A 25787-nucleotide genomic window follows, 5' to 3' on the forward strand; every position below is an offset into this window, starting at 1 on the left:
GCCGCGGGCGAGTAAAGGAGAAGGCGGGCGGAGGGGGAGGCAAAAAGCCTACAGCACCCGGTATTCCCAGGCGGTCTCCCATCCAAGTACTAACCAGGCCCGACCCTGCTTAGCTTCCGAGATCAGACGAGATCGGGCGCGTTCAGGGTGGTATGGCCGTAGACGGGGGCGGGGGCCGACGGCTGCCTCTTGAGGCCCAGTTTCGCTGGCGCTGGCGCCTTAACGCCAGCCTGGCGGCCGGCCCGCCCCGGCAGGGCCCCCTCGCCCGCCCAGGCAGGGGGAACGGAGGTCTCGGGTATCGGGCGGCGGCGGAGGGTTTGGCGACCACCTCCCAGCCCAGGGCGGCCGTGACCCAGCAAACCCTTCGGCGCTTGGCGCCCCGCCCAAGATCCCGCACGTCGCTCACAGGGACGTGGCCCCGGAGGCTTCAGGCCCCGGCGCCCGTGGTCCCTTGGGCATCGGTCCTGCCCGCCCACGCGGAGCTAGGCGCAGCCCGGCCGCAGCCCGGGCCGGCCCTCCTGACTGACAGCAGCCGGCCCGAAGCCACCGGGAGCCACCATTGAGTCGCCACGGCCCCTCAGCCCCGGCAAGGCCACCCTTGCCCCCACACCCCCCGCCGAGCTCAGGACCCCGCCCCTGGTGGCCGGCAGGCCCGGGGAAGCGGCCCCTGCCCTCGATCCCGCTCCAGCACCCAACCGCGGTGACACGCCAGAGGGGCGGAGTGGTGGTGGGGCGGGGCTTTTGTCGGAGGGAGCTGTGGAGGGACACACCGGCACACAGATGGCGGCGCCGGGGCTAGGCGCCGGTGGGGGCGGCCAGGTGCAGGTCGAGGGGCTCGCGGGCCGAAAGGACGGCCACTGGGCCCGCGGCGGAGTCTGGGTCTGGGCCAGCCACCCCGGGAGCGTCTGGGGTGCGGCTGCCTTCCAGGGCCGCCTTCTGGCCGCCTGGCCGGCCGGGCCGGCGGGGAGCGCCCCCGCCGGCGCGCGCCGTGGTGGGAGGGGCCTGAGGAGGTGGGTCCTGCAGCGGGGCCCGGCGGGGGCGGAGCCGGCGGCCCCCGCCGCGGGCGAGTAAAGGAGAAGGCGGGCGGAGCGGGAGGCAAAAAGCCTACAGCACCCGGTATTCCCAGGCGGTCTCCCATCCAAGTACTAACCAGGCCCGACCCTGCTTAGCTTCCGAGATCAGACGAGATCGGGCGCGTTCAGGGTGGTATGGCCGTAGACGGGGGCGGGGGGCCGCGGGCGGCCTCTTGAGGCCCAGTTTCGCTGGCGCTGGCGCCTTAACGCCAGCCTGGCGGCCGGCCCGCCCCGGCAGGGCCCCCTCGCCCGCCCAGGCAGGGGGAACGGAGGTCTCGGGTATCGGGCGGCGGCGGAGGGTTTGGCGACCACCTCCCAGCCCAGGGCGGCCGTGACCCAGCAAACCCTTCGGCGCTTGGCGCCCCGCCCAAGATCCCGCACGTCGCTCACAGGGACGTGGCCCCGGAGGCTTCAGGGCCCGGGGCCCGCGGTCCCTTGGGCATCGGTCCTGCCCGCCCACGCGGCGCTAGGCGCAGCCCGGCCGCAGCCCGGGCCGGCCCTCCTGCCCGACAGCAGCCGGCCCGAAGCCACCGGGAGCCACCATTGAGTCGCCACGGCCCCTCTGCCCCGGCAAGGCCACCCTTGCCCCCACACCCCCCGCCGAGCTCAGGACCCCGCCCCTGGTGGCCGGCAGGCCCGGGGAAGCGGCCCCTGCCCTCGATCCCGCTCCCGCACCCAACCGCGGTGACACGCCAGAGGGGCGGGGTGGTGGTGGGGCGGGGCTTTTGTCGGAGGGAGCTGTGGAGGGACACACAGGCACACAGGTGGCGGCGCCGGGGCTGGGCGCCGGTGGGGGCGGCCAGGTGCAGGTCGAGGGGCTCGCGGGCCAAAAGGACAGCAACTGGGCCCATGGCGGAGTCTGGGTCTGGAGGGCTCTGAGCCTCCATCCGCTCTGGTGCCTCGGGTCTACCGGCCCGACGCCTGGTAGCGCGACACCCCACCGGCCCACAGACGTAGCCTCCCCAGCTGTGCTCACAGCGAGTCCAACCGCAGCCTGCATCCCTCCACGGGACACTTGGATTACTCCCGCGATCCCCACGAGGTGCGGCACCCGCTGGCCGAATGGGCTGAGATCCTGCCCTTGCGGCGCCCTGTGGCCACCTCCGCCTCCCTCACGGTACTGGCCGAGGCCTCGGACCAGCGGGCCCCGGCTCCCAGCTCAGCGCTGCTCCTCCGCCCCTCTCACCTCCTGCCCGACGTCCAGGCTACCGAGCACCCTCCACCCCCGCCCACCTTCATGCCACTCAGCCGGAACCCGGGAGGCAATGCCAACTACCAGGTGTGTATGACAGTCTGGTGCTGAAGCGGCAACCGCAGGAGGGCCAAGCGCGGGCCAACTCGCTGCTACCTTCCACCTCGGCCTCCAGGCCCTCTCTGCACGGGAGCCAGACTGGGAAAATGAACTTACCAGCAGCAAATGGGGGCAGGGGCAGGGGGCGGCAGGGCATGGAGAGAGGAATAAAGAGCTCCAGAGTCCAGGAAACATTGGTGGTCTGTGGCTTGGAAGCGCCACTCCTTCTGCCAGCCTGGGTCCCTGCGCTTGGCTTCCTGCAATAAGAAGCCAGTGTCCCCTTCTTGGCCTGAGGGTCCCTTTGGTTTAGTGGCCACAGTTCTGCCAGCAGGCCCCTCCTGGTCCTATACCATGCACTAAGTACATCTGCAGCTGCAGACTCCAAACCCCTGGTCTCTGGGCACCTCCTCTGTGTCTCAGCTGTCCCTGTCCACAGAGAGCCTCATACAAGACGTTGCTTCCAAACTGGGAGGTTCCACATCTGGGCAGGTCCAGCTCCAGGCCCAGTGAAGGGCATGAAGAAGGCTGAGGCTCTGGACTCCAGCCAGGCCTTCAGCAGGCCTCTGAGGCCAAGGTCTTCCTAGTCTCAAGAGGGGCCAAGAGACGCAATGTGTCATTTGAACAAGTGAGTCAGCGGGCAGTGAGCGAATGAGTGACCGCTCGAGGGGATGTATGCCGGCCACCGGGCCCTGTTTGACTGTCCAGGCTCAGCTTACCTGACCCTGGTTACCAGGGAATGCCACTCTGGGCCCTCCTTTTCATCCCCCTCCCTCACTGTGACCTCACCACCTGCCCCATTATGACCCAGTCTGGCTCCCAGTTAAAACTGGAGGGCAGAGGGCCCAGGCAGTCCTGGGACCAACGGCCATGGGTGAGCGAAACTACTACCGAGCCGAGCCGTTCACTGGCCCCATCCCCAGGAAATGCCAGGAGCAAGGATACTCAATTCTTCTGATCCCGGTCAGCTTCATCTTGCTCAACGTGGGGATCAACATGGTGACTATGGTCAGGGCAGGATCTGTGCAGCGCGGTTGGGGGAGCCCTGGGGTCTTGAAGGGGCTGAGGTGGGAGGGCTGCTGGGGTGTGACAGGACAAGGGTTGGATTTCAGGGCTCACCCTGCTCCCGGCCTCCCCCCTCCCCTTCTTCCCTCAACTCTGGAGGCATCTGAAGAGATTCTTGCGGGCACTTTTCAATCGTATTTTCCACAAAGGTGAGTGGGCGCCGGCGTGGGTTCAGGGGATGTGGGCCTGTCCCCTTTCTTCTATCCCTGCCTTGATTCTCAGCCCCTCAGGAACCCAGGCCCTGACCCATCTCGCCTTTCCCCACAGACAAGCAAGCCAGCTGTGTAGGCACCCATGGCATGTGCATGCGCTGCTCCGTGGATCCCAAGAACCTGTGCTCAAGAGTTTCTTCCCACTTCTGCCGTCGCCCAAGCTTCCTGCTCGGGCAGGTAAACCACCTTGACTACTGCCTGCAGCGGGGCTCGGCGGGGGCGGAGCCGGCGGCCCCCCCGCCGCGGGCGAGTAAAGGAGAAGGCGGGCGGAGGGGGAGGCAAAAAGCCTACAGCACCCGGTATTCCCAGGCGGTCTCCCATCCAAGTACTAACCAGGCCCGACCCTGCTTAGCTTCCGAGATCAGACGAGATCGGGCGCGTTCAGGGTGGTATGGCCGTAGACGGGGGCGGGGGCCGACGGCTGCCTCTTGAGGCCCAGTTTCGCTGGCGCTGGCGCCTTAACGCCAGCCTGGCGGCCGGCCCGCCCCGGCAGGGCCCCCTCGCCCGCCCAGGCAGGGGGAACGGAGGTCTCGGGTATCGGGCGGCGGCGGAGGGTTTGGCGACCACCTCCCAGCCCAGGGCGGCCGTGACCCAGCAAACCCTTCGGCGCTTGGCGCCCCGCCCAAGATCCCGCACGTCGCTCACAGGGACGTGGCCCCGGAGGCTTCAGGCCCCGGCGCCCGTGGTCCCTTGGGCATCGGTCCTGCCCGCCCACGCGGAGCTAGGCGCAGCCCGGCCGCAGCCCGGGCCGGCCCTCCTGACTGACAGCAGCCGGCCCGAAGCCACCGGGAGCCACCATTGAGTCGCCACGGCCCCTCAGCCCCGGCAAGGCCACCCTTGCCCCCACACCCCCCGCCGAGCTCAGGACCCCGCCCCTGGTGGCCGGCAGGCCCGGGGAAGCGGCCCCTGCCCTCGATCCCGCTCCAGCACCCAACCGCGGTGACACGCCAGAGGGGCGGGGTGGTGGTGGGGCGGGGCTTTTGTCGGAGGGAGCTGTGGAGGGACACACCGGCACACAGATGGCGGCGCCGGGGCTAGGCGCCGGTGGGGGCGGCCAGGTGCAGGTCGAGGGGCTCGCGGGCCGAAAGGACGGCCACTGGGCCCGCGGCGGAGTCTGGGTCTGGGCCAGCCACCCCGGGAGCGTCTGGGGTGCGGCTGCCTTCCAGGGCCGCCTTCTGGCCGCCTGGCCGGCCGGGCCGGCGGGGAGCGCCCCCGCCGGCGCGCGCCGTGGTGGGAGGGGCCTGAGGAGGTGGGTCCTGCAGCGGGGCCCGGCGGGGGCGGAGCCGGCGGCCCCCGCCGCGGGCGAGTAAAGGAGAAGGCGGGCGGAGCGGGAGGCAAAAAGCCTACAGCACCCGGTATTCCCAGGCGGTCTCCCATCCAAGTACTAACCAGGCCCGACCCTGCTTAGCTTCCGAGATCAGACGAGATCGGGCGCGTTCAGGGTGGTATGGCCGTAGACGGGGGCGGGGGGCCGCGGGCGGCCTCTTGAGGCCCAGTTTCGCTGGCGCTGGCGCCTTAACGCCAGCCTGGCGGCCGGCCCGCCCCGGCAGGGCCCCCTCGCCCGCCCAGGCAGGGGGAACGGAGGTCTCGGGTATCGGGCGGCGGCGGAGGGTTTGGCGACCACCTCCCAGCCCAGGGCGGCCGTGACCCAGCAAACCCTTCGGCGCTTGGCGCCCCGCCCAAGATCCCGCACGTCGCTCACAGGGACGTGGCCCCGGAGGCTTCAGGGCCCGGGGCCCGCGGTCCCTTGGGCATCGGTCCTGCCCGCCCACGCGGCGCTAGGCGCAGCCCGGCCGCAGCCCGGGCCGGCCCTCCTGCCCGACAGCAGCCGGCCCGAAGCCACCGGGAGCCACCATTGAGTCGCCACGGCCCCTCTGCCCCGGCAAGGCCACCCTTGCCCCCACACCCCCCGCCGAGCTCAGGACCCCGCCCCTGGTGGCCGGCAGGCCCGGGGAAGCGGCCCCTGCCCTCGATCCCGCTCCCGCACCCAACCGCGGTGACACGCCAGAGGGGCGGGGTGGTGGTGGGGCGGGGCTTTTGTCGGAGGGAGCTGTGGAGGGACACACAGGCACACAGGTGGCGGCGCCGGGGCTGGGCGCCGGTGGGGGCGGCCAGGTGCAGGTCGAGGGGCTCGCGGGCCAAAAGGACAGCAACTGGGCCCATGGCGGAGTCTGGGTCTGGAGGGCTCTGAGCCTCCATCCGCTCTGGTGCCTCGGGTCTACCGGCCCGACGCCTGGTAGCGCGACACCCCACCGGCCCACAGACGTAGCCTCCCCAGCTGTGCTCACAGCGAGTCCAACCGCAGCCTGCATCCCTCCACGGGACACTTGGATTACTCCCGCGATCCCCACGAGGTGCGGCACCCGCTGGCCGAATGGGCTGAGATCCTGCCCTTGCGGCGCCCTGTGGCCACCTCCGCCTCCCTCACGGTACTGGCCGAGGCCTCGGACCAGCGGGCCCCGGCTCCCAGCTCAGCGCTGCTCCTCCGCCCCTCTCACCTCCTGCCCGACGTCCAGGCTACCGAGCACCCTCCACCCCCGCCCACCTTCATGCCACTCAGCCGGAACCCGGGAGGCAATGCCAACTACCAGGTGTATGACAGTCTGGTGCTGAAGCGGCAACCGCAGGAGGGCCAAGCGCGGGCCAACTCGCTGCTACCTTCCACCTCGGCCTCCAGGCCCTCTCTGCACGGGAGCCAGACTGGGAAAATGAACTTACCAGCAGCAAATGGGGGCAGGGGCAGGGGGCGGCAGGGCATGGAGAGAGGAATAAAGAGCTCCAGAGTCCAGGAAACATTGGTGGTCTGTGGCTTGGAAGCGCCACTCCTTCTGCCAGCCTGGGTCCCTGCGCTTGGCTTCCTGCAATAAGAAGCCAGTGTCCCCTTCTTGGCCTGAGGGTCCCTTTGGTTTAGTGGCCACAGTTCTGCCAGCAGGCCCCTCCTGGTCCTATACCATGCACTAAGTACATCTGCAGCTGCAGACTCCAAACCCCTGGTCTCTGGGCACCTCCTCTGTGTCTCAGCTGTCCCTGTCCACAGAGAGCCTCATACAAGACGTTGCTTCCAAACTGGGAGGTTCCACATCTGGGCAGGTCCAGCTCCAGGCCCAGTGAAGGGCATGAAGAAGGCTGAGGCTCTGGACTCCAGCCAGGCCTTCAGCAGGCCTCTGAGGCCAAGGTCTTCCTAGTCTCAAGAGGGGCCAAGAGACGCAATGTGTCATTTGAACAAGTGAGTCAGCGGGCGGTGAGCGAATGAGTGACCGCTCGAGGGGATGTATGCCGGCCACCGGGCCCTGTTTGACTGTCCAGGCTCAGCTTACCTGACCCTGGTTACCAGGGAATGCCACTCTGGGCCCTCCTTTTCATCCCCCTCCCTCACTGTGACCTCACCACCTGCCCCATTATGACCCAGTCTGGCTCCCAGTTAAAACTGGAGGGCAGAGGGCCCAGGCAGTCCTGGGACCAACGGCCATGGGTGAGCGAAACTACTACCGAGCCGAGCCGTTCACTGGCCCCATCCCCAGGAAATGCCAGGAGCAAGGATACTCAATTCTTCTGATCCCGGTCAGCTTCATCTTGCTCAACGTGGGGATCAACATGGTGACTATGGTCAGGGCAGGATCTGTGCAGCGCGGTTGGGGGAGCCCTGGGGTCTTGAAGGGGCTGAGGTGGGAGGGCTGCTGGGGTGTGACAGGACAAGGGTTGGATTTCAGGGCTCACCCTGCTCCCGGCCTCCCCCCTCCCCTTCTTCCCTCAACTCTGGAGGCATCTGAAGAGATTCTTGCGGGCACTTTTCAATCGTATTTTCCACAAAGGTGAGTGGGCGCCGGCGTGGGTTCAGGGGATGTGGGCCTGTCCCCTTTCTTCTATCCCTGCCTTGATTCTCAGCCCCTCAGGAACCCAGGCCCTGACCCATCTCGCCTTTCCCCACAGACAAGCAAGCCAGCTGTGTAGGCACCCATGGCATGTGCATGCGCTGCTCCGTGGATCCCAAGAACCTGTGCTCAAGAGTTTCTTCCCACTTCTGCCGTCGCCCAAGCTTCCTGCTCGGGCAGGTAAACCACCTTGACTACTGCCTGCAGCGGGGCTCGGCGGGGGCGGAGCCGGCGGCCCCCCCGCCGCGGGCGAGTAAAGGAGAAGGCGGGCGGAGCGGGAGGCAAAAAGCCTACAGCACCCGGTATTCCCAGGCGGTCTCCCATCCAAGTACTAACCAGGCCCGACCCTGCTTAGCTTCCGAGATCAGACGAGATCGGGCGCGTTCAGGGTGGTATGGCCGTAGACGGGGGCGGGGGCCGACGGCTGCCTCTTGAGGCCCAGTTTCGCTGGCGCTGGCGCCTTAACGCCAGCCTGGCGGCCGGCCCGCCCCGGCAGGGCCCCCTCGCCCGCCCAGGCAGGGGGAACGGAGGTCTCGGGTATCGGGCGGCGGCGGAGGGTTTGGCGACCACCTCCCAGCCCAGGGCGGCCGTGACCCAGCAAACCCTTCGGCGCTTGGCGCCCCGCCCAAGATCCCGCACGTCGCTCACAGGGACGTGGCCCCGGAGGCTTCAAGCCCCGGCGCCCGTGGTCCCTTGGGCATCGGTCCTGCCCGCCCACGCGGAGCTAGGCGCAGCCCGGCCGCAGCCCGGGCCGGCCCTCCTGCCTGACAGCAGCCGGCCCGAAGCCACCGGGAGCCACCATTGAGTCGCCACGGCCCCTCAGCCCCGGCAAGGCCACCCTTGCCCCCACACCCCCCGCCGAGCTCAGGACCCCGCCCCTGGTGGCCGGCAGGCCCGGGGAAGCGGCCCCTGCCCTCGATCCCGCTCCAGCACCCAACCGCGGTGACACGCCAGAGGGGCGGGGTGGTGGTGGGGCGGGGCTTTTGTCGGAGGGAGCTGTGGAGGGACACACCGGCACACAGATGGCGGCGCCGGGGCTAGGCGCCGGTGGGGGCGGCCAGGTGCAGGTCGAGGGGCTCGCGGGCCGAAAGGACGGCCACTGGGCCCGCGGCGGAGTCTGGGTCTGGGCCAGCCACCCCGGGAGCGTCTGGGGTGCGGCTGCCTTCCAGGGCCGCCTTCTGGCCGCCTGGCCGGCCGGGCCGGCGGGGAGCGCCCCCGCCGGCGCGCGCCATGGTGGGAGGGGCCTGAGGAGGTGGGTCCTGCAGCGGGGCCCGGCGGGGGCGGAGCCGGCGGCCCCCGCCGCGGGCGAGTAAAGGAGAAGGCGGGCGGAGCGGGAGGCAAAAAGCCTACAGCACCCGGTATTCCCAGGCGGTCTCCCATCCAAGTACTAACCAGGCCCGACCCTGCTTAGCTTCCGAGATCAGACGAGATCGGGCGCGTTCAGGGTGGTATGGCCGTAGACGGGGGCGGGGGGCCGCGGGCGGCCTCTTGAGGCCCGGTTTCGCTGGCGCTGGCGCCTTAACGCCAGCCTGGCGGCCGGCCCGCCCCGGCAGGGCCCCCTCGCCCGCCCAGGAAGGGGGAACGGAGGTCTCGGGTATCGGGCGGCGGCGGAGGGTTTGGCGACCACCTCCCAGCCCAGGGCGGCCGTGACCCAGCAAACCCTTCGGCGCTTGGCGCCCCGCCCAAGATCCCGCACGTCGCTCACAGGGACGTGGCCCCGGAGGCTTCAGGGCCCGGGGCCCGCGGTCCCTTGGGCATCGGTCCTGCCCGCCCACGCGGCGCTAGGCGCAGCCCGGCCGCAGCCCGGGCCGGCCCTCCTGCCCGACAGCAGCCGGCCCGAAGCCACCGGGAGCCACCATTGAGTCGCCACGGCCCCTCTGCCCCGGCAAGGCCACCCTTGCCCCCACACCCCCCGCCGAGCTCAGGACCCCGCCCCTGGTGGCCGGCAGGCCCGGGGAAGCGGCCCCTGCCCTCGATCCCGCTCCCGCACCCAACCGCGGTGACACGCCAGAGGGGCGGGGTGGTGGTGGGGCGGGGCTTTTGTCGGAGGGAGCTGTGGAGGGACACACAGGCACACAGGTGGCGGCGCCGGGGCTGGGCGCCGGTGGGGGCGGCCAGGTGCAGGTCGAGGGGCTCGCGGGCCAAAAGGACAGCAACTGGGCCCATGGCGGAGTCTGGGTCTGGAGGGCTCTGAGCCTCCATCCGCTCTGGTGCCTCGGGTCTACCGGCCCGACGCCTGGTAGCGCGACACCCCACCGGCCCACAGACGTAGCCTCCCCAGCTGTGCTCACAGCGAGTCCAACCGCAGCCTGCATCCCTCCACGGGACACTTGGATTACTCCCGCGATCCCCACGAGGTGCGGCACCCGCTGGCCGAATGGGCTGAGATCCTGCCCTTGCGGCGCCCTGTGGCCACCTCCGCCTCCCTCACGGTACTGGCCGAGGCCTCGGACCAGCGGGCCCCGGCTCCCAGCTCAGCGCTGCTCCTCCGCCCCTCTCACCTCCTGCCCGACGTCCAGGCTACCGAGCACCCTCCACCCCCGCCCACCTTCATGCCACTCAGCCGGAACCCGGGAGGCAATGCCAACTACCAGGTGTGTATGACAGTCTGGTGCTGAAGCGGCAACCGCAGGAGGGCCAAGCGCGGGCCAACTCGCTGCTACCTTCCACCTCGGCCTCCAGGCCCTCTCTGCACGGGAGCCAGACTGGGAAAATGAACTTACCAGCAGCAAATGGGGGCAGGGGCAGGGGGCGGCAGGGCATGGAGAGAGGAATAAAGAGCTCCAGAGTCCAGGAAACATTGGTGGTCTGTGGCTTGGAAGCGCCACTCCTTCTGCCAGCCTGGGTCCCTGCGCTTGGCTTCCTGCAATAAGAAGCCAGTGTCCCCTTCTTGGCCTGAGGGTCCCTTTGGTTTAGTGGCCACAGTTCTGCCAGCAGGCCCCTCCTGGTCCTATACCATGCACTAAGTACATCTGCAGCTGCAGACTCCAAACCCCTGGTCTCTGGGCACCTCCTCTGTGTCTCAGCTGTCCCTGTCCACAGAGAGCCTCATACAAGACGTTGCTTCCAAACTGGGAGGTTCCACATCTGGGCAGGTCCAGCTCCAGGCCCAGTGAAGGGCATGAAGAAGGCTGAGGCTCTGGACTCCAGCCAGGCCTTCAGCAGGCCTCTGAGGCCAAGGTCTTCCTAGTCTCAAGAGGGGCCAAGAGACGCAATGTGTCATTTGAACAAGTGAGTCAGCGGGCGGTGAGCGAATGAGTGACCGCTCGAGGGGATGTATGCCGGCCACCGGGCCCTGTTTGACTGTCCAGGCTCAGCTTACCTGACCCTGGTTACCAGGGAATGCCACTCTGGGCCCTCCTTTTCATCCCCCTCCCTCACTGTGACCTCACCACCTGCCCCATTATGACCCAGTCTGGCTCCCAGTTAAAACTGGAGGGCAGAGGGCCCAGGCAGTCCTGGGACCAACGGCCATGGGTGAGCGAAACTACTACCGAGCCGAGCCGTTCACTGGCCCCATCCCCAGGAAATGCCAGGAGCAAGGATACTCAATTCTTCTGATCCCGGTCAGCTTCATCTTGCTCAACGTGGGGATCAACATGGTGACTATGGTCAGGGCAGGATCTGTGCAGCGCGGTTGGGGGAGCCCTGGGGTCTTGAAGGGGCTGAGGTGGGAGGGCTGCTGGGGTGTGACAGGACAAGGGTTGGATTTCAGGGCTCACCCTGCTCCCGGCCTCCCCCCTCCCCTTCTTCCCTCAACTCTGGAGGCATCTGAAGAGATTCTTGCGGGCACTTTTCAATCGTATTTTCCACAAAGGTGAGTGGGCGCCGGCGTGGGTTCAGGGGATGTGGGCCTGTCCCCTTTCTTCTATCCCTGCCTTGATTCTCAGCCCCTCAGGAACCCAGGCCCTGACCCATCTCGCCTTTCCCCACAGACAAGCAAGCCAGCTGTGTAGGCACCCATGGCATGTGCATGCGCTGCTCCGTGGATCCCAAGAACCTGTGCTCAAGAGTTTCTTCCCACTTCTGCCGTCGCCCAAGCTTCCTGCTCGGGCAGGTAAACCACCTTGACTACTGCCTGCAGCGGGGCTCGGCGGGGGCGGAGCCGGCGGCCCCCCCGCCGCGGGCGAGTAAAGGAGAAGGCGGGCGGAGCGGGAGGCAAAAAGCCTACAGCACCCGGTATTCCCAGGCGGTCTCCCATCCAAGTACTAACCAGGCCCGACCCTGCTTAGCTTCCGAGATCAGACGAGATCGGGCGCGTTCAGGGTGGTATGGCCGTAGACGGGGGCGGGGGCCGACGGCTGCCTCTTGAGGCCCAGTTTCGCTGGCGCTGGCGCCTTAACGCCAGCCTGGCGGCCGGCCCGCCCCGGCAGGGCCCCCTCGCCCGCCCAGGCAGGGGGAACGGAGGTCTCGGGTATCGGGCGGCGGCGGAGGGTTTGGCGACCACCTCCCAGCCCAGGGCGGCCGTGACCCAGCAAACCCTTCGGCGCTTGGCGCCCCGCCCAAGATCCCGCACGTCGCTCACAGGGACGTGGCCCCGGAGGCTTCAGGCCCCGGGGCCCGTGGTCCCTTGGGCATCGGTCCTGCCCGCCCACGCGGAGCTAGGCGCAGCCCGGCCGCAGCCCGGGCCGGCCCTCCTGCCTGACAGCAGCCGGCCCGAAGCCACCGGGAGCCACCATTGAGTCGCCACGGCCCCTCAGCCCCGGCAAGGCCACCCTTGCCCCCACACCCCCCGCCGAGCTCAGGACCCCGCCCCTGGTGGCCGGCAGGCCCGGGGAAGCGGCCCCTGCCCTCGATCCCGCTCCAGCACCCAACCGCGGTGACACGCCAGAGGGGCGGGGTGGTGGTGGGGCGGGGCTTTTGTCGGAGGGAGCTGTGGAGGGACACACAGGCACACAGGTGGCGGCGCCGGGGCTGGGCGCCGGTGGGGGCGGCCAGGTGCAGGTCGAGGGGCTCGCGGGCCGAAAGGACGGCCACTGGGCCCGCGGCGGAGTCTGGGTCCGGGCCAGCCACCCCGGGAGCGTCTGGGGTGCGGCTGCCTTCCAGGGCCGCCTTCTGGCCGCCTGGCCGGCCGGGCCGGCGGGGAGCGCCCCCGCCGGCGCGCGCCGTGGTGGGAGGGGCCTGAGGAGGTGGGGCCTGCAGCGGGGCCCGGCGGGGGCGGAGCCGGCGGCCCCCGCCGCGGGCGAGTAAAGGAGAAGGCGGGCGGAGCGGGAGGCAAAAAGCCTACAGCACCCGGTATTCCCAGGCGGTCTCCCATCCAAGTACTAACCAGGCCCGACCCTGCTTAGCTTCCGAGATCAGACGAGATCGGGCGCGTTCAGGGTGGTATGGCCGTAGACGGGGGCGGGGGGCCGCGGGCGGCCTCTTGAGGCCCAGTTTCGCTGGCGCTGGCGCCTTAACGCCAGCCTGGCGGCCAGCCCGCCCCGACAGGGCCCCCTCGCCCGCCCAGGCAGGGGGAACGGAGGTCTCGGGTATCGGGCGGCGGCGGAGGGTTTGGCGACCACCTCCCAGCCCAGGGCGGCCGTGACCCAGCAAACCCTTCGGCGCTTGGCGCCCCGCCCAAGATCCCGCACGTCGCTCACAGGGACGTGGCCCCGGAGGCTTCAGGGCCCGGGGCCCGCGGTCCCTTGGGCATCGGCCCTGCCCGCCCACGCGGCGCTAGGCGCAGCCCGGCCGCAGCCCGGGCCGGCCCTCCTGCCCGACAGCAGCCGGCCCGAAGCCACCGGGAGCCACCATTGAGTCGCCACGGCCCCTCAGCCCCGGCAAGGCCACCCTTGCCCCCACACCCCCCGCCGAGCTCAGGACCCCGCCCCTGGTGGCCGGCAGGCCCGGGGAAGCGGCCCCTGCCCTCGATCCCGCTCCCGCACCCGGCCGCGGTTACACGCCAGAGGGGCGGGGTGTGGGGGGGCTTTTGTCGGAGGGAGCTGTGGAGGGACACACCGGCACACAGGTGGCGGCGCCGGGGCTGGGCGCCGGTGGGGGCGGCCAGGTGCAGGTCGAGGGGCTCGCGGGCCGAAATGACGGCAACTGGGCCCATGGCGGAGTCTGGGTCTGGAGGGCTCTGAGCCTCCATCCGCTCTGGTGCCTCGGGTCTACCGGCCCGAAGCCTGGTAGCGCGACACCCCACCGGCCCACAGACGTAGCCTCCCCAGCTGTGCTCACAGCGAGTCCAACCGCAGCCTGCATCCCTCCACGGGACACTTGGATTACTCCCGCGATCCCCACGAGGTGCGGCACCCGCTGGCCGAATGGGCTGAGATCCTGCCCTTGCGGCGCCCTGTGGCCACCTCCGCCTCCCTCACGGTACTGGCCGAGGCCTCGGACCAGCGGGCCCCGGCTCCCAGCTCAGCGCTGCTCCTCCGCCCCTCTCACCTCCTGCCCGACGTCCAGGCTACCGAGCACCCTCCACCCCCGCCCACCTTCATGCCACTCAGCCGGAACCCGGGAGGCAATGCCAACTACCAGGTGTATCACAGTCTGGTGCTGAAGCGGCAACCGCAGGAGGGCCAAGCGCGGGCCAACTCGCTGCTACCTTCCACCTCGGCCTCCAGGCCCTCTCTGCACGGGAGCCAGACTGGGAAAATGAACTTACCAGCAGCAAATGGGGGCAGGGGCAGGGGGCGGCAGGGCATGGAGAGAGGAATAAAGAGCGCCAGAGTCCAGGAAACATTGGTGGTCTGTGGCTTGGAAGCGCCACTCCTTCTGCCAGCCTGGGTCCCTGCGCTTGGCTTCCTGCAATAAGAAGCCAGTGTCCCCTTCTTGGCCTGAGGGTCCCTTTGGTTTAGTGGCCACAGTTCTGCCAGCAGGCCCCTCCTGGTCCTATACCATGCACTAAGTACATCTGCAGCTGCAGACTCCAAACCCCTGGTCTCTGGGCACCTCCTCTGTGTCTCAGCTGTCCCTGTCCACAGAGAGCCTCATACAAGACGTTGCTTCCAAACTGGGAGATTCCACATCTGGGCAGGTCCAGCTCCAGGCCCAGTGAAGGGCATGAAGAAGGCTGAGGCTCTGGACTCCAGCCAGGCCTTCAGCAGGCCTCTGAGGCCGAGGTCTTCCTAGTCTCAAGAGGGGCCAAGAGACGCAATGTGTCATTTGAACAAGTGAGTCAGCGGGCGGTGAGCGAATGAATGACCGCTCGAGGGGATGTATGCCGGCCACCAGGCCCTGTTTGACTGTCCAGGCTCAGCTTACCTGACCCTGGTTACCAGGGAATGCCACTCTGGGCCCTCCTTTTCATCCCCCTCCCTCACTGTGACCTCACCACCTGCCACATTATGACCCAGTCTGGCTCCCAGTTAAAACTGGAGGGCAGAGGGCCCAGGCAGTCCTGGGACCAACGGCCATGGGTGAGCGAAACTACTACCGAGCCGAGCCGTTCACTGGCCCCATCCCCAGGAAATGCCAGGAGCAAGGATACTCAATTCTTCTGATCCCGGTCAGCTTCATCTTGCTCAACGTGGGGATCAACATGGTGACTATGGTCAGGGCAGGATCTGTGCAGCGCGGTTGGGGGAGCCCTGGGGTCTTGAAGGGGCTGAGGTGGGAGGGCTGCTGGGGTGTGACAGGACAAGGGTTGGATTTCAGGGCTCACCCTGCTCCCGGCCTCCCCCCTCCCCTTCTTCCCTCAACTCTGGAGGCATCTGAAGAGATTCTTGCGGGCACTTTTCAATCGTATTTTCCACAAAGGTGAGTGGGCGCCGGCGTGGGTTCAGGAGATGTGGGCCTGTCCCCTTTCTTCTATCCCTGCCTTGATTCTCAGCCCCTCAGGAACCCAGGCCCTGACCCATCTCGCCTTTCCCCACAGACAAGCAAGCCAGCTGTGTAGGCACCCATCGCATGTGCATGCGCTGCTCCGTGGATCCCAAGAACCTGCGCTCAAGAGTTTCTTCCCACTTCTGCCATCGCCCAAGCTTCCTGCTCGGGCAGGTAAACCACCTTGACTACTGCCTGCAGCGGGGCTCGGCGGGGGCGGAGCCGGCGGCCCCCCCGCCGCGGGCGAGTAAAGGAGAAGGCGGGCGGAGCGGGAGGCAAAAAGCCTACAGCACCCGGTATTCCCAGGCGGTCTTCCATCCAAGTACTAACCAGGCCCGACCCTGCTTAGCTTCCGAGATCAGACGAGATCGGGCGCGTTCAGGGTGGTATGGCCGTAGACGGGGGCGGGGGGCCGCGGGCGGCCTCTTCAGGCCCAGTTTCGCTGGCGCTGGCGCCTTAACGCCAGCCTGGCGGCCAGCCCGCCCAGGCAGGGCCCCCTCGCCCGCCCAGGCAGGGGGAACGGAGGTCCCGTGTATCGGGCGGCGGCGGAGGGTTTGGCGACCACCTCCCAGCCCAGGGCGGCCGTGACCCAGCAAACCCTTCGGCGCATGGCGCCCCGCCCAAGATCCCGCACGTCGCTCACAGGGACGTGGCCCCGGAGGCTTCAGGGCCCGGGGCCCGCGGTCCCTTGGGCATCGGTCCTGCCCGCCCACGCGGCGCTAGGCGCAGCCCGGCCGCAGCCCGGGCCGGCCCTCCTGCCCGACAGCAGCCGGCCCGAAGCCACCGGGAGCCACCATTGAGTCGCCACGGCCCCTCTGCCCCGGCAAGGCCACCCTTGCCCCCACACCCCCCGCCGAGCTCAGGACCCCGCCCCTGGTGGCCGGCAGGCCCGGGGAAGCGGCCCCTGCCCTCGATCCCGCTCCCGCACCCAACCGCGGTGACACGCCAGAGGGGCGGGGTGGTGGTGGGGCGGGGCTTTTGTCGGAGGGAGCTGTGGAGGGACACACAGGCACACAGGTGGCGGCGCCGGGGCTGGGCGCCGGTGGGGGCGGCCAGGTGCAGGTCGAGGGGCTCGCGGGCCGAAAGGACGGCCACTGGGCCCGCGGCGGAGTCTGGGTCTGGGCCAGCCACCCCGGGAGCGTCTGGGGTGCGGCTGCCTTCCAGGGCCGCCTTCTGGCCGCCTGGCCGGCCGGGCCGGCGGGGAGCGCCCCCGCCGGCGCGCGCCGTGGTGGGAGGGGCCTGAGGAGGTGGGTCCTGCAGCGGGGCCCGGCGGGGGCGGAGCCGGCGGCCCCCGCCGCGGGCGAGTAAAGGAGAAGGCGGGCGGAGCGGGAGGCAAAAAGCCTACAGCACCCGGTATTCCCAGGCGGTCTCCCATCCAAGTACTAACCAGGCCCGACCCTGCTTAGCTTCCGAGATCAGACGAGATCGGGCGCGTTCAGGGTGGTATGGCCGTAGACGGGGGCGGGGGCCGACGGCTGCCTCTTGAGGCCCAGTTTCGCTGGCGCTGGCGCCTTAACGCCAGCCTGGCGGCCGGCCCGCCCCGGCAGGGCCCCCTCGCCCGCCCAGGCAGGGGGAACGGAGGTCTCGGGTATCGGGCGGCGGCGGAGGGTTTGGCGACCACCTCCCAGCCCAGGGCGGCCGTGACCCAGCAAACCCTTCGGCGCTTGGCGCCCCGCCCAAGATCCCGCACGTCGCTCACAGGGACGTGGCCCCGGAGGCTTCAGGGCCCGGGGCCCGCGGTCCCTTGGGCATCGGTCCTGCCCGCCCACGCGGCGCTAGGCGCAGCCCGGCCGCAGCCCGGGCCGGCCCTCCTGCCCGACAGCAGCCGGCCCGAAGCCACCGGGAGCCACCATTGAGTCGCCACGGCCCCTCTGCCCCGGCAAGGCCACCCTTGCCCCCACACCCCCCGCCGAGCTCAGGACCCCGCCCCTGGTGGCCGGCAGGCCCGGGGAAGCGGCCCCTGCCCTCGATCCCGCTCCCGCACCCAACCGCGGTGACACGCCAGAGGGGCGGGGTGGTGGTGGGGCGGGGCTTTTGTCGGAGGGAGCTGTGGAGGGACACACAGGCACACAGGTGGCGGCGCCGGGGCTGGGCGCCGGTGGGGGCGGCCAGGTGCAGGTCGAGGGGCTCGCGGGCCGAAAGGACGGCCACTGGGCCCGCGGCGGAGTCTGGGTCCGGGCCAGCCACCCCGGGAGCGTCTGGGGTGCGGCTGCCTTCCAGGGCCGCCTTCTGGCCGCCTGGCCGGCCGGGCCGGCGGGGAGCGCCCCCGCCGGCGCGCGCCGTGGTGGGAGGGGCCTGAGGAGGTGGGGCCTGCAGCGGGGCCCGGCGGGGGCGGAGCCGGCGGCCCCCGCCGCGGGCGAGTAAAGGAGAAGGCGGGCGGAGCGGGAGGCAAAAAGCCTACAGCACCCGGTATTCCCCGGCGGTCTCCCATCCAAGTACTAACCAGGCCCGACCCTGCTTAGCTTCCGAGATCAGACGAGATCGGGCGCGTTCAGGGTGGTATGGCCGTAGACGGGGGCGGGGGCCGACGGCTGCCTCTTGAGGCCCAGCTTCGCTGGCGCTGGCGCCTTAACGCCAGCCTGGCGGCCGGCCCGCCCCGACAGGGCCCCCTCGCCCGCCCAGGCAGGGGGAACGGAGGTCTCGGGTATCGGGCGGCGGCAGAGGGTTTGGCGACCACCTCCCAGCCCAGGGCGGCCGTGACCCAGCAAACCCTTCGGCGCTTGGCGCCCCGCCCAAGATCCCGCACGTCGCTCACAGGGACGTGGCCCCGGAGGCTTCAGGGCCCGGGGCCCGCGGTCCCTTGGGCATCGGCCCTGCCCGCCCACGCGGCGCTAGGCGCAGCCCGGCCGCAGCCCGGGCCGGCCCTCCTGCCCGACAGCAGCCGGCCCGAAGCCACCGGGAGCCACCATTGAGTCGCCACGGCCCCTCAGCCCCGGCAAGGCCACCCTTGCCCCCACACCCCCCGCCGAGCTCAGGACCCCGCCCCTGGTGGCCGGCAGGCCCGGGGAAGCGGCCCCTGCCCTCGATCCCGCTCCCGCACCCGGCCGCGGTGACACGCCACAGGGGCGGGGTGTGGGGGGGCTTTTGTCGGAGGGAGCTGTGGAGGGACACACCGGCACACAGGTGGCGGCGCCGGGGCTGGGCGCCGGTGGGGGCGGCCAGGTGCAGGTCGAGGGGCTCGCGGGCCGAAATGACGGCAACTGGGCCCATGGCGGAGTCTGGGTCTGGAGGGCTCTGAGCCTCCATCCGCTCTGGTGCCTCGGGTCTACCGGCCCGAAGCCTGGTAGCGCGACACCCCACCGGCCCACAGACGTAGCCTCCCCAGCTGTGCTCACAGCGAGTCCAACCGCAGCCTGCATCCCTCCACGGGACACTTGGATTACTCCCGCGATCCCCACGAGGTGCGGCACCCGCTGGCCGAATGGGCTGAGATCCTGCCCTTGCGGCGCCCTGTGGCCACCTCCGCCTCCCTCACGGTACTGGCCGAGGCCTCGGACCAGCGGGCCCCGGCTCCCAGCTCAGCGCTGCTCCTCCGCCCCTCTCACCTCCTGCCCGACGTCCAGGCTACCGAGCACCCTCCACCCCCGCCCACCTTCATGCCACTCAGCCGGAACCCGGGAGGCAATGCCAACTACCAGGTGTATCACAGTCTGGTGCTGAAGCGGCAACCGCAGGAGGGCCAAGCGCGGGCCAACTCGCTGCTACCTTCCACCTCGGCCTCCAGGCCCTCTCTGCACGGGAGCCAGACTGGGAAAATGAACTTACCAGCAGCAAATGGGGGCAGGGGCAGGGGGCAGCAGGGCATGGAGAGAGGAATAAAGAGCGCCAGAGTCCAGGAAACATTGGTGGTCTGTGGCTTGGAAGCGCCACTCCTTCTGCCAGCCTGGGTCCCTGCGCTTGGCTTCCTGCAATAAGAAGCCAGTGTCCCCTTCTTGGCCTGAGGGTCCCTTTGGTTTAGTGGCCACAGTTCTGCCAGCAGGCCCCTCCTGGTCCTATACCATGCACTAAGTACATCTGCAGCTGCAGACTCCAAACCCCTGGTCTCTGGGCACCTCCTCTGTGTCTCAGCTGTCCCTGTCCACAGAGAGCCTCATACAAGACGTTGCTTCCAAACTGGGAGATTCCACATCTGGGCAGGTCCAGCTCCAGGCCCAGTGAAGGGCATGAAGAAGGCTGAGGCTCTGGACTCCAGCCAGGCCTTCAGCAGGCCTCTGAGGCCGAGGTCTTCCTAGTCTCAAGAGGGGCCAAGAGACGCAATGTGTCATTTGAACAAGTGAGTCAGCGGGCGGTGAGCGAATGAATGACCGCTCGAGGGGATGTATGCCGGCCACCAGGCCCTGTTTGACTGTCCAGGCTCAGCTTACCTGACCCTGGTTACCAGGGAATGCCACTCTGGGCCCTCCTTTTCATCCCCCTCCCTCACTGTGACCTCACCACCTGCCCCATTATGACCCAGTCTGGCTCCCAGTTAAAACTGGAGGGCAGAGGGCCCAGGCAGTCCTGGGACCAACGGCCATGGGTGAGCGAAACTACTACCGAGCCGAGCCGTTCACTGGCCCCATCCCCAGGAAATGCCAGGAGCAAGGATACTCAATTCTTCTGATCCCGGTCAGCTTCATCTTGCTCAACGTGGGGATCAACATGGTGACTATGGTCAGGGCAGGATCTGTGCAGCGCGGTTGGGGGAGCCCTGGGGTCTTGAAGGGGCTGAGGTGGGAGGGCTGCTGGGGTGTGACAGGACAAGGGTTGGATTTCAGGGCTCACCCTGCTCCCGGCCTCCCCCCTCCCCTTCTTCCCTCAACTCTGGAGGCATCTGAAGAGATTCTTGCGGGCACTTTTCAATCGTATTTTCCACAAAGGTGAGTGGGCGCCGGCGTGGGTTCAGGAGATGTGGGCCTGTCCCCTTTCTTCTATCCCTGCCTTGATTCTCAGCCCCTCAGGAACCCAGGCCCTGACCCATCTCGCCTTTCCCCACAGACAAGCAAGCCAGCTGTGTAGGCACCCATCGCATGTGCATGCGCTGCTCCGTGGATCCCAAGAACCTGCGCTCAAGAGTTTCTTCCCACTTCTGCCATCGCCCAAGCTTCCTGCTCGGGCAGGTAAACCACCTTGACTACTGCCTGCAGCGGGGCTCGGCGGGGGCGGAGCCGGCGGCCCCCCCGCCGCGGGCGAGTAAAGGAGAAGGCGGGCGGAGCGGGAGGCAAAAAGCCTACAGCACCCGGTATTCCCAGGCGGTCTTCCATCCAAGTACTAACCAGGCCCGACCCTGCTTAGCTTCCGAGATCAGACGAGATCGGGCGCGTTCAGGGTGGTATGGCCGTAGACGGGGGCGGGGGGCCGCGGGCGGCCTCTTGAGGCCCAGTTTCGCTGGCGCTGGCGCCTTAACGCCAGCCTGGCGGCCAGCCCGCCCAGGCAGGGCCCCCTCGCCCGCCCAGGCAGGGGGAACGGAGGTCCCGGGTATCGGGCGGCGGCGGAGGGTTTGGCGACCACCTCCCAGCCCAGGGCGGCCGTGACCCAGCAAACCCTTCGGCGCTTGGCGCCCCGCCCAAGATCCCGCACGTCGCTCACAGGGACGTGGCCCCGGAGGCTTCAGGGCCCGGGGCCCGCGGTCCCTTGGGCATCGGTCCTGCCCGCCCACGCGGCGCTAGGCGCAGCCCGGCCGCAGCCCGGGCCGGCCCTCCTGCCCGACAGCAGCCGGCCCGAAGCCACCGGGAGCCACCATTGAGTCGCCACGGCCCCTCTGCCCCGGCAAGGCCACCCTTGCCCCCACACCCCCCGCCGAGCTCAGGACCCCGCCCCTGGTGGCCGGCAGGCCCGGGGAAGCGGCCCCTGCCCTCGATCCCGCTCCCGCACCCAACCGCGGTGACACGCCAGAGGGGCGGGGTGGTGGTGGGGCGGGGCTTTTGTCGGAGGGATCTGTGGAGGGACACACAGGCACACAGGTGGCGGCGCCGGGGCTGGGCGCCGGTGGGGGCGGCCAGGTGCAGGTCGAGGGGCTCGCGGGCCGAAAGGACGGCCACTGGGCCCGCGGCGGAGTCTGGGTCCGGGCCAGCCACCCCGGGAGCGTCTGGGGTGCGGCTGCCTTCCAGGGCCGCCTTCTGGCCGCCTGGCCGGCCGGGCCGGCGGGGAGCGCCCCCGCCGGCGCGCGCCGTGGTGGGAGGGGCCTGAGGAGGTGGGGCCTGCAGCGGGGCCCGGCGGGGGCGGAGCCGGCGGCCCCCGCCGCGGGCGAGTAAAGGAGAAGGCGGGCGGAGCGGGAGGCAAAAAGCCTACAGCACCCGGTATTCCCAGGCGGTCTCCCATCCAAGTACTAACCAGGCCCGACCCTGCTTAGCTTCCGAGATCAGACGAGATCGGGCGCGTTCAGGGTGGTATGGCCGTAGACGGGGGCGGGGGCCGACGGCTGCCTCTTGAGGCCCAGTTTCGCTGGCGCTGGCGCCTTAACGCCAGCCTGGCGGCCGGCCCGCCCCGACAGGGCCCCCTCGCCCGCCCAGGCAGGGGGAACGGAGGTCTCGGGTATCGGGCGGCGGCGGAGGGTTTGGCGACCACCTCCCAGCCCAGGGCGGCCGTGACCCAGCAAACCCTTCGGCGCTTGGCGCCCCGCCCAAGATCCCGCACGTCGCTCACAGGGACGTGGCCCCGGAGGCTTCAGGGCCCGGGGCCCGCGGTCCCTTGGGCATCGGCCCTGCCCGCCCACGCGGCGCTAGGCGCAGCCCGGCCGCAGCCCGGGCCGGCCCTCCTGCCCGACAGCAGCCGGCCCGAAGCCACCGGGAGCCACCATTGAGTCGCCACGGCCCCTCAGCCCCGGCAAGGCCACCCTTGCCCCCACACCCCCCGCCGAGCTCAGGACCCCGCCCCTGGTGGCCGGCAGGCCCGGGGAAGCGGCCCCTGCCCTCGATCCCGCTCCCGCACCCAACCGCGGTGACACGCCAGAGGGGCGGGGTGGTGGTGGGGCGGGGCTTTTGTCGGAGGGAGCTGTGGAGGGACACACAGGCACACAGGTGGCGGCGCCGGGGCTGGGCGCCGGTGGGGGCGGCCAGGTGCAGGTCGAGGGGCTCGCGGGCCAAAAGGACAGCAACTGGGCCCATGGCGGAGTCTGGGTCTGGAGGGCTCTGAGCCTCCATCCGCTCTGGTGCCTCGGGTCTACCGGCCCGACGCCTGGTAGCGCGACACCCCACCGGCCCACAGACGTAGCCTCCCCAGCTGTGCTCACAGCGAGTCCAACCGCAGCCTGCATCCCTCCACGGGACACTTGGATTACTCCCGCGATCCCCACGAGGTGCGGCACCCGCTGGCCGAATGGGCTGAGATCCTGCCCTTGCGGCGCCCTGTGGCCACCTCCGCCTCCCTCACGGTACTGGCCGAGGCCTCGGACCAGCGGGCCCCGGCTCCCAGCTCAGCGCTGCTCCTCCGCCCCTCTCACCTCCTGCCCGACGTCCAGGCTACCGAGCACCCTCCACCCCCGCCCACCTTCATGCCACTCAGCCGGAACCCGGGAGGCAATGCCAACTACCAGGTGTATGACAGTCTGGTGCTGAAGCGGCAACCGCAGGAGGGCCAAGCGCGGGCCAACTCGCTGCTACCTTCCACCTCGGCCTCCAGGCCCTCTCTGCATGGGAGCCAGACTGGGAAAATGAACTTACCAGCAGCAAATGGGGGCAGGGGCAGGGGGCGGCAGGGCATGGAGAGAGGAATAAAGAGCTCCAGAGTCCAGGAAACATTGGTGGTCTGTGGCTTGGAAGCGCCACTCCTTCTGCCAGCCTGGGTCCCTGCGCTTGGCTTCCTGCAATAAGAAGCCAGTGTCCCCTTCTTGGCCTGAGGGTCCCTTTGGTTTAGTGGCCACAGTTCTGCCAGCAGGCCCCTCCTGGTCCTATACCATGCACTAAGTACATCTGCAGCTGCAGACTCCAAACCCCTGGTCTCTGGGCACCTCCTCTGTGTCTCAGCTGTCCCTGTCCACAGAGAGCCTCATACAAGACGTTGCTTCCAAACTGGGAGGTTCCACATCTGGGCAGGTCCAGCTCCAGGCCCAGTGAAGGGCATGAAGAAGGCTGAGGCTCTGGACTCCAGCCAGGCCTTCAGCAGGCCTCTGAGGCCAAGGTCTTCCTAGTCTCAAGAGGGGCCAAGAGACGCAATGTGTCATTTGAACAAGTGAGTCAGCGGGCGGTGAGCGAATGAGTGACCGCTCGAGGGGATGTATGCCGGCCACCGGGCCCTGTTTGACTGTCCAGGCTCAGCTTACCTGACCCTGGTTACCAGGGAATGCCACTCTGGGCCCTCCTTTTCATCCCCCTCCCTCACTGTGACCTCACCACCTGCCCCATTATGACCCAGTCTGGCTCCCAGTTAAAACTGGAGGGCAGAGGGCCCAGGCAGTCCTGGGACCAACGGCCATGGGTGAGCGAAACTACTACCGAGCCGAGCCGTTCACTGGCCCCATCCCCAGGAAATGCCAGGAGCAAGGATACTCAATTCTTCTGATCCCGGTCAGCTTCATCTTGCTCAACGTGGGGATCAACATGGTGACTATGGTCAGGGCAGGATCTGTGCAGCGCGGTTGGGGGAGCCCTGGGGTCTTGAAGGGGCTGAGGTGGGAGGGCTGCTGGGGTGTGACAGGACAAGGGTTGGATTTCAGGGCTCACCCTGCTCCCGGCCTCCCCCCTCCCCTTCTTCCCTCAACTCTGGAGGCATCTGAAGAGATTCTTGCGGGCACTTTTCAATCGTATTTTCCACAAAGGTGAGTGGGCGCCGGCGTGGGTTCAGGGGATGTGGGCCTGTCCCCTTTCTTCTATCCCTGCCTTGATTCTCAGCCCCTCAGGAACCCAGGCCCTGACCCATCTCGCCTTTCCCCACAGACAAGCAAGCCAGCTGTGTAGGCACCCATGGCATGTGCATGCGCTGCTCCGTGGATCCCAAGAACCTGTGCTCAAGAGTTTCTTCCCACTTCTGCCGTCGCCCAAGCTTCCTGCTCGGGCAGGTAAACCACCTTGACTACTGCCTGCAGCGGGGCTCGGCGGGGGCGGAGCCGGCGGCCCCCCCGCCGCGGGCGAGTAAAGGAGAAGGCGGGCGGAGCGGGAGGCAAAAAGCCTACAGCACCCGGTATTCCCAGGCGGTCTCCCATCCAAGTACTAACCAGGCCCGACCCTGCTTAGCTTCCGAGATCAGACGAGATCGGGCGCGTTCAGGGTGGTATGGCCGTAGACGGGGGCGGGGGCCGACGGCTGCCTCTTGAGGCCCAGTTTCGCTGGCGCTGGCGCCTTAACGCCAGCCTGGCGGCCGGCCCGCCCCGGCAGGGCCCCCTCGCCCGCCCAGGCAGGGGGAACGGAGGTCTCGGGTATCGGGCGGCGGCGGAGGGTTTGGCGACCACCTCCCAGCCCAGGGCGGCCGTGACCCAGCAAACCCTTCGGCGCTTGGCGCCCCGCCCAAGATCCCGCACGTCGCTCACAGGGACGTGGCCCCGGAGGCTTCAAGCCCCGGCGCCCGTGGTCCCTTGGGCATCGGTCCTGCCCGCCCACGCGGAGCTAGGCGCAGCCCGGCCGCAGCCCGGGCCGGCCCTCCTGCCTGACAGCAGCCGGCCCGAAGCCACCGGGAGCCACCATTGAGTCGCCACGGCCCCTCAGCCCCGGCAAGGCCACCCTTGCCCCCACACCCCCCGCCGAGCTCAGGACCCCGCCCCTGGTGGCCGGCAGGCCCGGGGAAGCGGCCCCTGCCCTCGATCCCGCTCCAGCACCCAACCGCGGTGACACGCCAGAGGGGCGGGGTGGTGGTGGGGCGGGGCTTTTGTCGGAGGGAGCTGTGGAGGGACACACCGGCACACAGATGGCGGCGCCGGGGCTAGGCGCCGGTGGGGGCGGCCAGGTGCAGGTCGAGGGGCTCGCGGGCCGAAAGGACGGCCACTGGGCCCGCGGCGGAGTCTGGGTCTGGGCCAGCCACCCCGGGAGCGTCTGGGGTGCGGCTGCCTTCCAGGGCCGCCTTCTGGCCGCCTGGCCGGCCGGGCCGGCGGGGAGCGCCCCCGCCGGCGCGCGCCGTGGTGGGAGGGGCCTGAGGAGGTGGGTCCTGCAGCGGGGCCCGGCGGGGGCGGAGCCGGCGGCCCCCGCCGCGGGCGAGTAAAGGAGAAGGCGGGCGGAGCGGGAGGCAAAAAGCCTACAGCACCCGGTATTCCCAGGCGGTCTCCCATCCAAGTACTAACCAGGCCCGACCCTGCTTAGCTTCCGAGATCAGACGAGATCGGGCGCGTTCAGGGTGGTATGGCCGTAGACGGGGGCGGGGGGCCGCGGGCGGCATCTTGAGGCCCGGTTTCGCTGGCGCTGGCGCCTTAACGCCAGCCTGGCGGCCGGCCCGCCCCGGCAGGGCCCCCTCGCCCGCCCAGGAAGGGGGAACGGAGGTCTCGGGTATCGGGCGGCGGCGGAGGGTTTGGCGACCACCTCCCAGCCCAGGGCGGCCGTGACCCAGCAAACCCTTCGGCGCTTGGCGCCCCGCCCAAGATCCCGCACGTCGCTCACAGGGACGTGGCCCCGGAGGCTTCAGG

At 69.4% G+C, this 25787-nt stretch overlaps 15 non-coding genes across 15 annotated transcripts; all 15 read right to left on the bottom strand.

The window, feature by feature from the left end:
* Nucleotides 1-45: 45 nt before the first annotated feature.
* LOC137214075 (5S ribosomal RNA) lies at nt 46-164 on the bottom strand. The gene has a single exon (XR_010938689.1). It is a non-coding gene; the product is annotated as a 5S ribosomal RNA (ribosomal RNA).
* A 937-nt stretch (nt 165-1101) lies between these two features.
* On the bottom strand, nt 1102-1220 carry LOC137214077 (5S ribosomal RNA). Its single transcript, XR_010938691.1, has one exon. It is a non-coding gene; the product is annotated as a 5S ribosomal RNA (ribosomal RNA).
* A 2702-nt stretch (nt 1221-3922) lies between these two features.
* LOC137214078 (5S ribosomal RNA) lies at nt 3923-4041 on the bottom strand. The gene has a single exon (XR_010938692.1). It is a non-coding gene; the product is annotated as a 5S ribosomal RNA (ribosomal RNA).
* A 937-nt stretch (nt 4042-4978) lies between these two features.
* On the bottom strand, nt 4979-5097 carry LOC137214079 (5S ribosomal RNA). Its single transcript, XR_010938693.1, has one exon. It is a non-coding gene; the product is annotated as a 5S ribosomal RNA (ribosomal RNA).
* Nucleotides 5098-7797: 2700 nt separating this feature from the next.
* Nucleotides 7798-7916, bottom strand: LOC137214080 (5S ribosomal RNA). Its single transcript, XR_010938694.1, has one exon. It is a non-coding gene; the product is annotated as a 5S ribosomal RNA (ribosomal RNA).
* A 937-nt stretch (nt 7917-8853) lies between these two features.
* On the bottom strand, nt 8854-8972 carry LOC137214081 (5S ribosomal RNA). Its single transcript, XR_010938695.1, has one exon. It is a non-coding gene; the product is annotated as a 5S ribosomal RNA (ribosomal RNA).
* A 2702-nt stretch (nt 8973-11674) lies between these two features.
* LOC137214082 (5S ribosomal RNA) lies at nt 11675-11793 on the bottom strand. Its single transcript, XR_010938696.1, has one exon. It is a non-coding gene; the product is annotated as a 5S ribosomal RNA (ribosomal RNA).
* A 937-nt stretch (nt 11794-12730) lies between these two features.
* LOC137214083 (5S ribosomal RNA) lies at nt 12731-12849 on the bottom strand. The gene has a single exon (XR_010938697.1). It is a non-coding gene; the product is annotated as a 5S ribosomal RNA (ribosomal RNA).
* A 2694-nt stretch (nt 12850-15543) lies between these two features.
* On the bottom strand, nt 15544-15662 carry LOC137213554 (5S ribosomal RNA). Its single transcript, XR_010938190.1, has one exon. It is a non-coding gene; the product is annotated as a 5S ribosomal RNA (ribosomal RNA).
* A 938-nt stretch (nt 15663-16600) lies between these two features.
* Nucleotides 16601-16719, bottom strand: LOC137214084 (5S ribosomal RNA). Its single transcript, XR_010938698.1, has one exon. It is a non-coding gene; the product is annotated as a 5S ribosomal RNA (ribosomal RNA).
* A 937-nt stretch (nt 16720-17656) lies between these two features.
* LOC137213544 (5S ribosomal RNA) lies at nt 17657-17775 on the bottom strand. The gene has a single exon (XR_010938180.1). It is a non-coding gene; the product is annotated as a 5S ribosomal RNA (ribosomal RNA).
* A 2693-nt stretch (nt 17776-20468) lies between these two features.
* Nucleotides 20469-20587, bottom strand: LOC137213555 (5S ribosomal RNA). The gene has a single exon (XR_010938191.1). It is a non-coding gene; the product is annotated as a 5S ribosomal RNA (ribosomal RNA).
* A 938-nt stretch (nt 20588-21525) lies between these two features.
* On the bottom strand, nt 21526-21644 carry LOC137214085 (5S ribosomal RNA). Its single transcript, XR_010938699.1, has one exon. It is a non-coding gene; the product is annotated as a 5S ribosomal RNA (ribosomal RNA).
* Nucleotides 21645-24343: 2699 nt separating this feature from the next.
* On the bottom strand, nt 24344-24462 carry LOC137214086 (5S ribosomal RNA). The gene has a single exon (XR_010938701.1). It is a non-coding gene; the product is annotated as a 5S ribosomal RNA (ribosomal RNA).
* Nucleotides 24463-25399: 937 nt separating this feature from the next.
* Nucleotides 25400-25518, bottom strand: LOC137214088 (5S ribosomal RNA). Its single transcript, XR_010938703.1, has one exon. It is a non-coding gene; the product is annotated as a 5S ribosomal RNA (ribosomal RNA).
* Nucleotides 25519-25787: the final 269 nt, after the last annotated feature.

Source organism: Pseudorca crassidens, chromosome 19, assembly GCF_039906515.1.
Source record: "Pseudorca crassidens isolate mPseCra1 chromosome 19, mPseCra1.hap1, whole genome shotgun sequence".
Taxonomy (NCBI): Eukaryota; Metazoa; Chordata; class Mammalia; order Artiodactyla; family Delphinidae; genus Pseudorca; species Pseudorca crassidens.